The 11,915-nt window shown below is 36.7% G+C and overlaps 1 long non-coding RNA gene across 1 annotated transcript; it reads right to left on the reverse strand.

The window, feature by feature from the left end:
* Positions 1-385: 385 nt before the first annotated feature.
* Positions 386-8,381, reverse strand: LOC125963710 (uncharacterized). Its single transcript, XR_007476100.1, has 3 exons — positions 8,100-8,381; positions 3,381-3,538; positions 386-1,674 (listed from the first exon to the last, which is right to left on the reverse strand). It is a non-coding gene; the product is annotated as an uncharacterized LOC125963710 (long non-coding RNA).
* Positions 8,382-11,915: the final 3,534 nt, after the last annotated feature.

Consider the following 11,915-nt stretch of genomic DNA (forward strand, 5'->3'; position numbering starts at 1 on the left):
GCATCATCTCTTTCATTGCTTGAGATTCCATAATCAGTACACTATTAATGCATATTCCTGAGAATCAAAACACTCTGATTCCAAAATAGTGTCATTGGTAAGTTATATTAAAATGTTTAAGGAATACATAGTACCAATCTTATATAAATCCTTCTAGAGAATTGAGAAAGAGTATAGACACTCCAATTCATGTTACAAAGCTAGAATAATTTTAATTCTAAAAACCAAAAAGACAGTATGATAAAGAAAAAAGACAGGCTGATATTATCATGGATGTATTTGCAAAATTCCTAAACGAAGTATTAATAGACCAAATATAGCAATGTACAACTGGATTAATATTATATGACTAAGTTGAAACTATCCTAAGATTGTTAGTTTACTTCAGTATCTGAAAATCAATAAATGTAATTCACTATAATTGAATAAAAAGAAAACCATATGATCATTCCAATAGATACAGAAAAAGTACTTTATAAAATTCAAAATCTATTTGTGATAAAGAACAGATATGTGAAAATAACTAAAAAATATTTTGAGCTAATGGCTCACTATAATGAACTTAGTGAGGAATGAATGATCTTTTCAATTATTTGTGTCAGGTAAATCATGTATCTATGTCCAAAAAGCGAGCCTTGACTTCTACCTTTCACCACAGAGAGCAACTTTTTGTTATGGAGCATAAATCATGACCTAAAACAATTAAACTTGTAGAAGTAAACAGAGGGAAATATTTTTATGATATTGGGATAGGCAAGAATTTTTTTAAAAAGGATACCAAATGTCCCAATCATAAAAGAAAATATTTATAAAGTAGACTTTATTTTTAAAAGACACTATTAATAGAGTGAAATGACAATTCTCAAGAGAAGATATTTGTAATATATAAATCCAAAGTAGGACCCATATCCAGAATGTATTTTTTAAAACTTCTACAAATCAATTATAAAAAGTTAGACTCTAAAAATGCGTAAAATACTTGAATAGCATTTCACAAACTAGGATATCCAAATGCCCCCCTAAAATATGTTACATATCACTGATACAATATAATCAGTGGTTATAAAAAGTGGAAATTGAAACCACAATGTGATACTGCCACACCCCCATCATATAGGCTAACATTAAAAAGCTGATGATACCCAGTGTGGTGAGGATGTAAACAACAAGAACTCTCTTATACTATCAATGGGAGTGTTCAGTTGGTACAACCACTTTACAAAACTGTTTTTTGACATTTAGCAAGGCTAAACACATGCTTACTTTATGACCTAGCAGCCCTACCCCTAGGTATATATCAAATGAATGCTTGTGTTCACCAAAAGGCGTGTTCAAGAAGGACCACAGCAGTTTTATTCATAATTGTCCAAAATAGGAAACAACCCAATTAGCCATTAAAACTAGAATGAAATGAATTGTGTTGTATTCATACAATGCAGTTACACACAGCAATAGAAAAAGACAACCCAAACTACGTATACACACAATAATATGGATGACTCTCACTGACATAATGTTGAATATAAAAAATCAGAGACAAATGATTTCATTTATGATCCAGTTTATGAGTCCTCAATCCAGCCAAAATGATGGTGATAGAAACCATAATAGTCATTACCTTTGGGGGTGGGATCCTGAGCAGGAAACAGGAGGGGGGCGTGAGGGAGCCTTTATCTGTAAAGTTATATAATAGAAATATTCTATGTCATTATTTGCCTGGTGGTTATATTTAAAAATTCATCAAGCTCTGCACTTAAGATTTATAAACTTGGCTGTAAATTTTATTTGTGAATTTAACTGAAGTTCTAACTTAATTTTGAAGGTTATTTCAAATGTGGAGGGAGAGGACAGTTGGAAGTCCTGGTAGTAGGAGCTTTGACTGGATTCATGGACACTAACACAGGGTCAGCCATGTTGCGATATTGCAATTCACCTGCCTGACAGTTCTGTTCCTTATTAGAACTATGTGGATAACAAAAGCATCATAGCTGGATTCTCCCTATCCTGCCTCTTTTGTTAGTCACACAGCAACTAAACGGTGAAACCAAGATTTGAACCCACCCAGTCTGGCTCCAGGATCTGCCCAGGAACACACACTAAGGTTGTTTTTCAGACCTCTGCATAATGAGGTTGTATCAATGTACTACTTGTAATTTTCTGACTATATAACTTCTTTTATTAATTCCTATGAATTAATTCCTAAATATGATTACATGACATAATTCACTTCTTTGAGTTTTCTTTATAAAGCCATACATTAATGAAGTCACTTCAGGTGTTAATAAAAAGAAATGTCACTTGAATTGTGAGGTCTGGCCCAAAATTTGCAATCGTGTAGTCAAAATTAGGCAGGTCAAGTAAGCCACCATTTCTTTTTTTAGAGCAGCATATAGTCTCATGCTGAGAGGTAGGAGATAACTATTCTCTGTTAAAGTTTTCTGGGCAATAAACCATTCAAACTACACTGCTTCTGAAGTATTTGTCTTCCCTAGGAAGAAGAGGTGTTTTTTTTTTTTTTCTCTCTCAATCTCTCTTTTTTCCTTTTTTTTTTTTATTAAAGTGTAATTGATTTACAATGTTGTGTTAATTTCTGCTCGCAGAAAAGTGATTTTTTATATTCTTTTCCATTATGGTTCATCACAGGACACTGAATATAGTTCATTGTGCTATACAGTAGGACCTTGTTACCCATCCATTCCATGCATACTAGTTTGCATCTACTAACCCAAACTCCCTCCTCCACACCTCTCCCCCTTGACAACCACAAATCTGTTCTCTATGTCTGTGAGTCTGTTTCTGTTTTGTAGATATGTTCATTTGTGTTATATTTTAGATTCCACGTATAAGTAATTTCATATGGTATTTGTCTTTCTCTTTCTGACTTACTTCACTTAGTATTATAGTCTCTAAGTCCATCCATGTTGCTGCAAGTGGCATTATTTCATTCTTTTTTATTGCTGTGTAGTATTCCATTGTATATATGTACCACATCTTCTTTATCCATTCATCTGTTGATAGACATTTAGGTAGTTTCCATGTCTTGGCTACTGTGAATAGTGCTGCTATGAACATAGAGTTGCATGTATCTTTTTGAAGTATAGTTTTGTCCAGATATATGCTCAGGAGTGGGATTGCTGGATTATATGGCAACTCTAGTTTTAGGTTTTTGAGGAACCTCCATACTGTTTTCCATAGTTGCTGCACCAACTTACATTCCCACCCACAGCGTAGGAGGGTTCCCTTTTCTCCACACCCTCTCCAGCATTTATTGTTGGTAGATTTTTTTTAATGATGGCCATTCTGACAGATGTGAGGTGGTACGTCATTGTAGTTTTGATTTGCATTTTTCTAATAGGGATGTTGAGCATCTTTTCATGTACCTGTTGGCCATCTCTATGTCTTCTTTGGAGAAATGTCTATTTAGGTCTTCTGTCCATTTTTGGATTGCATTGTTTCTTTTTTTGTTGTTGAGTTGTATGAGCTGTTTGTATATTCTCTCCTGAGCACCAGCACAACAATCGCAAGAGTTTCCCCCAAGCTGAAAAAAGAAATAAAAAAACTCAATTTACTAATTGCCTGTTCATGCAAATTTCCAAATACCAAATATATTCCCATTCTGATATGTTCAGAGTAACCCTCTTCTCTTCTTACCAGATTCTCTCCAATTTTGGTTGCTCTGGGCCAATGATACCATCCGGTGCCTGGAGCAGGGAACTGCTCTCATTAGTGTATTTTCTCTACCACCTTCTTCCTTACTCTCCAAGAAGAGGGTACCCAGATGAAGAAGCACTGGTTTCCTTTGTCTCTTACAATCTGAAACAGTGCCAGTTCAGCTGATCCATTTCCAGTAATATTTTATTTTTACTCAACCCACGACTACTGGGTCTCAGGAATGTGTGAGCACAACAACCCATTCCTACCTTTACCTTGCTCTCTATCTTTCAAATTTTACATGGTTACTTTTTAAAAAATGAGTCCATCTAAGGTTAAGATCAGAAGTTAATAGGCTTTCTGACTGTCACACAGAAGCAGAACCTCAGCTGAAACAGTAGTATGCATTGTTCAGAACTGCCTTGATGGACAACTTGGAGAATTTGAGGTCAAATATAGACCAACAAAAATCAATGGTTTTTATTTTCAATCATCTGAACTTTCCTGGGGAATTTCCTGGAGAATCCCTTCAAATAGCAAGTAAGTAAATGTACTTCTGTTTTATGTGTTTATTAGTTAGGGTTTCCTAACATGTGGGTTCATTTGATCTGTACAACATCTCTTTCTCCCTTTTAATGTTTCTGTATTAGGTCCTCTCTCTTGGCCTGTGAAGCAGATGGTCTTTGTCAGTTGAATTATACCAGACGTTTGAATTTTCCCCACAAGCATAACTATGCTCCAGTTGCTTTTTTCTATAGGCAAGAATAATATACCCAGCACATTTATGCTTCCAAATGATACACCAGATGGATGCTAAAGCAGAAATGATATGTAGATACCTAATTATTACACAAATGACTCACAATATATAGAGTCAACTGAAATTATCTCCTGTGATTTTGGTAAATTTATCAAAGTAAGAGCATTAGCTTATTGCTTTGTCTACCATTCTCTTTTTTACTTCATTTGAACATGATTTGGTGAGTTTGAGGAAAATGGACTTCAGATTACTTGAGTTTTGGCCTGCATACATTAATTCATTCAGTAACCATTGAATGAATACCTACTATTGTTATGTACCAGGGACATAAAGTTAATGACGTATGGTTTTTCCATGGGCTCAATGGGAGAGATAGACTCTGAGTAGGTAATTTTAAAAATATAATTTGTTTAAACATGTAAGTATGGGTAAACAATTTTATGAAAATATAGAAAAGGAAGAGTTTAACTCTACCCAGGAAGGTCAGGGAAGACCTTATAAGAGCCAACATATATATTTAGTTGGAACTATCTATGTGGAAAGGAAAGGCAACAGGTGCTAAGGAGAGGATGTGTCCTAACTAAAGAAGATTAAATCCTTGATCATCTGAGATCCTTCTTCAGCACACACACACAAATTACTGTAAATATGTTGACTATTATTGATGAAGTGGAATTATAGAAAGAGCCACCTAAAGTAAATTCTTTAATTTACTAAGATTAAGAATTTAGTGTCCTACTTAAGAGAATCAGAATCATGCTTTGGGGAAAGCTTTGAAAGCAAAATGAAGAAGAGAAGTAAGTCAAGTGAGCAATTGCTCAAGACTGAAAAGTCTCCAGGAGACAGCAAATCTGAAGACATGTACACTTTAGTATGGCAGGGATGTTGCCCCTGGTTTGTTTCTTAGACCTGTGATAAATGGCCCTTTACCCACAGCTTGTTAAAACAGTGGCACTGAGCAGACATAACTCCATGCATGCCAACGTCCTTCCAGGATCAGGAATTGGTTTCATCCACCCTGTTTGAGGGCATGCAGATTTTAGCATACCTTTAATGCCATATCGCATCAATAGCTTTTTCTGAATTTGTGTGGATCTCAGGTTTCCTCCCAGGTCCTGGACTACTAGATTCTTTACTTTTCTCCATGGGCCTGACACTAAAAAGTCATCTACTCTAACATCCCCAGTAGTGGGGGACACTCCCTGCTTTATTCCCACCACACCCACCAACTCCACGGCTGCTTTCTCCCGTGTACCAAGATGGTACTCAGAGTATTGGATGGGCAATGCTTTGTCCCTGATGCTTGGTACTGCACAAATGTATTAGGTCTTCAAGTTGATCTCCATAACACAGTGATGGCACTGCATAGAAGCCATCCACACCTTACCCCTCCTGACACCCTGGCATTATTCTTAGCTTCAGGACCAATCTGCTGGGCTTGAACCCTTTGAAACACAATTTTCATTTTCTCCTATTCCTTCTGGCTTCCTGCTCGTGGTCCTGCTGCTCTGCCCTGTTTTGTTTCTTTGCTTACCCTGTTCCCATGCTACTTTAACCCCCCACTTTAGGCAACTCATCCAACTACGACTGATCCCGTGACTATACACTGGGTATAGACCACTTTGGTGGGGGCCCCTCAATAGGATTTGCTTTGGTTCTGGTTGCAAAGACCTGCTACATATAAAATGATGATAAAAATAAGGTTTCCGCGTGAGAGGCTTTCTGTACATTATCACATTTAATATTCACAACGTCCTTTAGGTTATCCATAATCTTCCTGACTTTTTACACAAAGAATCTGCAGTTCAGAGAGTAAAATGCTCTGCTTGAGGTCCCATAGTGAGTATGTAGAAGCCCAGGTTTGTCTCATTCCAAAGTCCCTTCTATGAATCATTAAATACCCTACAACCCTGTGTACATAGATAGATGAGGTTTTGAATTATTGACCTCAACCCTAAAGGCTGCAGCTATATCCATCACTTTTCTAGCATTTCTGTTATTTCTCATCAGTCAATTGCCCCTGTGTGTGGGTAGGTCTTCAGCCTGCCCCAAAACATTGCTCAGATGCATGCTGGCAGTGTATACAAACCCCTCCAGGGACTAATTTTGCAAGAAACATCTCAAGGCAACAAGGAGTGAGGTATCTAGTGGAAGCATGTTCTAGCAGGGAAAGGAGAAGATAAAAAAGCAGTCAGATTCTCAGGGGGAAATCCTATGATTCCTGTTATGAAGGTACCTTTTTAAATGAAAAATTCAAGGTGCAGAACAAGTGTACTTTTGCCTCTTCTCATGTACAAAACACACACACATTTTTTAGGTAATAGAACAGTTAACTAAAAACTAATAAAAATCATTATTCATGATGGAAGTAGGAAAAATGGACAGGACTATTCTTTGTTTTATGGTTTTCACTTTGGAACCTTGGAAATGTTCTATGTTACTATAAGTAAAAAAGGAAAAATAGTCACAATATCTGGAATTGTAAAGCAAAATTAAACACATAAACATAATTATGTATGAAGTTGACAGTGTAACAACATGGAGAAAAATTAGTACCAATGACTTCTAAACACAGTAACTTGAGTAATTAGACTATATGTCTCTAATAAAATAATCCTAAGAACATAAGAAACCACTAAGAAATCTTAAACTACTTTCAGCAATAATGTTGGTATTAGAATTTGGGAAATATTAGATATATATTCCAGAATAAAATTAAATAGATATTTAATACAGTTAGGGGGAAACAGTCTGAGCAAAAACAAATGAACAAAAAACAAAAACAAAAAAAGACATATAAAATCAAAAAAGTTAGGTAAAATGTTATAATCTTTCATTTGAATTGGTAGCATCAAGTGAACTTAGTTTTTTTTCTTTCTATAAAAACATGTATTTCCTAGCTTTGTTTGTGAAAAAAAGATCTAGAAGTAGAAACAGCCCAATAGTAATTACAACATTAGCATCTAAATAGTTGCTCTAAATACTATTTCTCACAAAAAGGAATCAGGGTCCCTCAGAAAAATGGCTCATTTCCTTTCTGGGGCAGAAATTCAACAAGGAGAGCCAGGAACACCTTGTTGTGCAAGACAAACTACTGAAATTATAGTAGAAAGCCACTGGAGCCAATTTGAATGGGGTCCCAATGGCCAAAGATGTCACAAATTAAGCATCAAAAACAATAATGAGCTTGAAGGATTAAAATATATCAATTATCAAGATGACTGAGTAGAAGGAGGTGCTCTCACTCCCTCTTGCGAGAGCACCAGAATCACAACTAACTGCTGAACAATCATCAAAAGGAAAACACTGGAACTCACCCAAAAAGATACCCCACATCCAAAGACAAAGGAGAAGCCACAATGAGATTGTAGGAGGGGCGCAATCACAGTAAAATCAAATCCCATAACTCCTGGGTGGGTGACTCACAAATTGGAGAACACTTATACCACAGAAGTCCACCCACTGGAGTGAAGGTTCTGAGCCTCACGTCAGGCTTCCCAACTTGGGGGTCTGGCAACAGGAGGAGGAATTCCTAGAGAATCAGACTTTGAAGGCTAGTGGGATTTGATTGCAGGACAGGATGGGGGGAAACAGAGACTGCACTCGTGGAGGGCACACACAAAGTTGTGTGTGCATCAGGACCCAGGGGAAGGAGCAGTGACCCCATAGGAGACTGAACCAGACCTACCTGCTAGTGTTGGAGGGTCTCCTGCAGAGGCGGGGGGTGGCTGTGGCTTAGCGTGAGGACAATGACACTGGCAGGAGAAGTTCTGGGAAGTACTCCTTGGCGTGAGCCCTCCCAGAGTCTGCCATTAGCCCCACCAAAGAGCCTGGGTAGGCTTCAGTGTTGGGTTGCCTCAAGCCAAACAACCAACAGGGAGGGAATCCAGCCCCACCCCTCAGCAGACAAGCTGATTGAAGTTTTACTGAGCTCTGCCCAACAGAGTAACACACAGCACTACCCACCACCAGTCCCTCCTATCAGGATGGTTGCAGAAGCCTCATAGATAACATCATCCACCAACAGAAGCAAGGAGAACTACAATCCTGCAGCTTGTGGAACAAAAACCACATTCACAGAAAGACAGACAAGATGAAAAGGCAGAGGGCTACGTACCAGATGAAGGAACAAGATAAAACCCCAGAAAAACAAGTAAATGAAGTGGAGATAGGTAACCTTCCAGTAAAAGGATTCAGAATAATGATAATGAAGATGATCCAGTATCTTGGAAAAAGAATGAAGGCAAAGATCGAGAAGATGCAAGAAATGTTTAACAAAGAACAAGAAGAATTAGAGAACAAACACCTAGAAGAATTACAGAACAAACAAACAGAGATGAACAATACAATAACTAAAATGAAAACTACATTGAAAGGAATCAATAGCAGAATAACTGAGGAAGAAGAAAGGATAAGTTATCTGGAAGACAGAATGGTGGAATTCACTGTCATGGAACAGAATAAAGAAAAAAGAATGAAAAGAAATGAAGACAGCCTAAGAGACCTCAGGAACAACATTAAATGCAAAAACATTCTCATTATAAGGGTTCCAGAAGGAGAAGAGAGAGAGAGAAAACACCAGAGAAAATATTTGAAGAGATTATAGAGGAAAACTTCCCTAACATGGGAAAGGAAAAAGCTACTGAAGTCCAGGAAGTGCAGGGAGTTGCAGGCAGGATAAAACCAAGGAGAAACACGCCAAGACATAGTAATCAAATTCACAAAAATTAAAGACAAAGAAAAACTATTGAAAGCTACAAGGGAAAAATGACAAATAACATACAAGGGAACACCCATAAACTTAATAGCTGATTTCTCAGCAGAAACTCTACAAGCCAGAAGGGAGTGGCATGACATATTTAAAGTGATGAAAGAGAAGATGCTACAACCAAAATTACTCTACATGGCAAGGATCTCATTCAGATTCGATGGAGAAATCAAAATCTTTACAGACAAGCAAAAGCTAAGAGAATTCAGCACCACCAAACCAGCTCTAGAACAAATGCTAAAGGAACTTCTCTAAGTGGGAAACACAAGAGAAGAAAAGGACCTACAAAAAAAATCGAAAACAATTAAGAAAATTGTCATAGGAACATACATATCAATAATTACCTTAAACGTGAAAGGATTAAATGCTCCAACCAAAGGACACAGGCTCACTGAATGTATACAAAAACAAGACCAATATATATGCTGTCTACAAGACACCCAATTCAGACCTAGGGACACATACAGACTGAAAGTGAGGGGATGGAAAAAGATATTCCATGCAAATGGAAATCAAAAGGAAGCTGGAGTAGCTATACTCATAAGATGAAATAGACTTTAAAATAAGGAATGTTACAAGAGACAAGGAAGGAAACTACATAATGATCAAGGGATCAATCCAAGAAGAAGATATAACAATTATAAATATATATGCACCCAACATAGGAGCACTTCAATACATAAGGCAACTGCTAACAGCTACAAAAGAGGAAATTGACAGTAATGCAGTAATAGTGGGGGACTTTAACACCTCACTTACACCAATGGACAGTTCATCAAAAATGAAAATAAAGAAGGAAACAGAAGCTTTAAATGACACAATAGACCAGATAGATTTAATTGATAATTATAGGACATTCCATCCAAAAACAGCAGATTACACTTTCTTCTCAAGTGCACACAGAACATTCTCCAGGATAGATCACATCTTGCATCACAAATCAAGCCTCATTAAATTTAAGAAAATTGAAATCATATCAAGCCTCTTTTCTGACCACAACGCTATGAGATTAGAAATGAATTACAGGGGAAAAAACGTAAAAAAACCAAACACATGGAGGCTAGACAGTACGTTACTCAATAACCAAGAGAACAATGAAGAAACCAAAGAGGAAATAAAAAAATACCTAGAGACAAATGACAATGAAATCATGACAATCCAAAACCTGTGGGATGCAGCAAAAGAAGTTCTAAGAGGGAAGTTTATAACTACACAAGCCTACCTCAAGACACAAGAAAAATCTCAAATAAACAATCTAACATTACACCTAAAGGAACTAGAGAAAGAAGAACAAACAAAACCCAAAGTTAGTAGAAGGAAAGCTATCATAAATATCGGAGCAGAAATAAAGGAAATAAAAACAAAGAAAACAATAGCAAAGATCAATAAAACTAACAGCTGGTTCTTTGAGAAGATACACAAAATTGATAAACAATTAGCCAGACTCATCAAGAAAAAGAGGGAGAGGACTCAAATCGATAAAATTAGAAATGAAAAAGGAGAAGTTACAACAGACACCACAGAAATACAAAACATCCTAAGAGACTACTACAAGCAACTCTATGCCAATAAAATGGAGAATCTGGAAGAAATGGACAAATTCTCAGAAAGGTATAACCTTCCAAGACTGAACCGGGATGAAATAGAAAATATGAAGAGACCAATCACAAGTAATGAAATTGAAATTGTGGTTAAAAATCTTCCAACAAACAGAAGTCTGGGACCAGGTGGCTTTACAGGTGAATTCTATCAAACATTTAGAGAAGAGCTAACACCCATCCTTCTCAAACACTTCCAAAAAATTGCAAGAAGAAGGAACACGCCCAAACTCATTCTATGAGGTCACCATCACCCTGATACCAAAACCAGACAAAGATGTCACAAAGAAAGAAAACTACAGGCCAATATAACTGATGAACATAGATGCAAAAATTCTCAACAAAATACTAGCAAACAGAATCCAACAACACATTGAAAGTATCATAAACCATGATCAAGTGGGATTTATCCCAGGGACACAAGAATTCTTCAATATATGCAAATCAATCAATGTGATACACCATATTAACAAACTGAAGAATAAAACCCGTATGATCAGCTCAATAGATGCAGAAAAAGCTTTTGACAAAATTCAACATATATTTATGAAAAAACTCTCCAGAAAGTGGGCATAGAGAGAACCTACCTCAACATAATAAAGGCCATATACGACAAACCCGCAGCAAACGTCCTTCTCAATGGTGATAAGCTGAAAGCATTTCCTCTATGATCACAAATGAGACAAAGATGTCCACTCTCCCTGCTGTTATTCAACATAGTTTTGGAAGTCCTAGCCATGGCAATCAGAGAAGAAAAAGGAATAAAAGGAATACAAATGAAAAAGAAGAAGTAACACTGACACATTTTGCAGATGACATGATACTATACATAGAGAATCCTAAAGATGCAACCAGAAAACGACTAGAGCTAATCAATGAATTTGGTAAAGTAGCAGGATAAAAAATTAATGCACAGAAATCTCTTGCATTTCTATACACTAATGACGAAAAATCTGAAAGAGAAATTAAGGAAACACTCCAATTTACCACTGCAACAAAAAGATTAAAATACCTAGGAATAAACCTACCTAGGGGGAAAAAAGACCTGCATGCAGAAAACTATAAGACACTCATGAAAGAAAGTAAAGATGATACCAACAGATGGAGAGATATACCATGTTCTTAGATTGGAAGAATC

The sequence above is a fragment of the Orcinus orca genome, chromosome 2 (genome assembly GCF_937001465.1).
Source record: "Orcinus orca chromosome 2, mOrcOrc1.1, whole genome shotgun sequence".
Classification (NCBI taxonomy): domain Eukaryota; kingdom Metazoa; phylum Chordata; class Mammalia; order Artiodactyla; family Delphinidae; genus Orcinus; species Orcinus orca.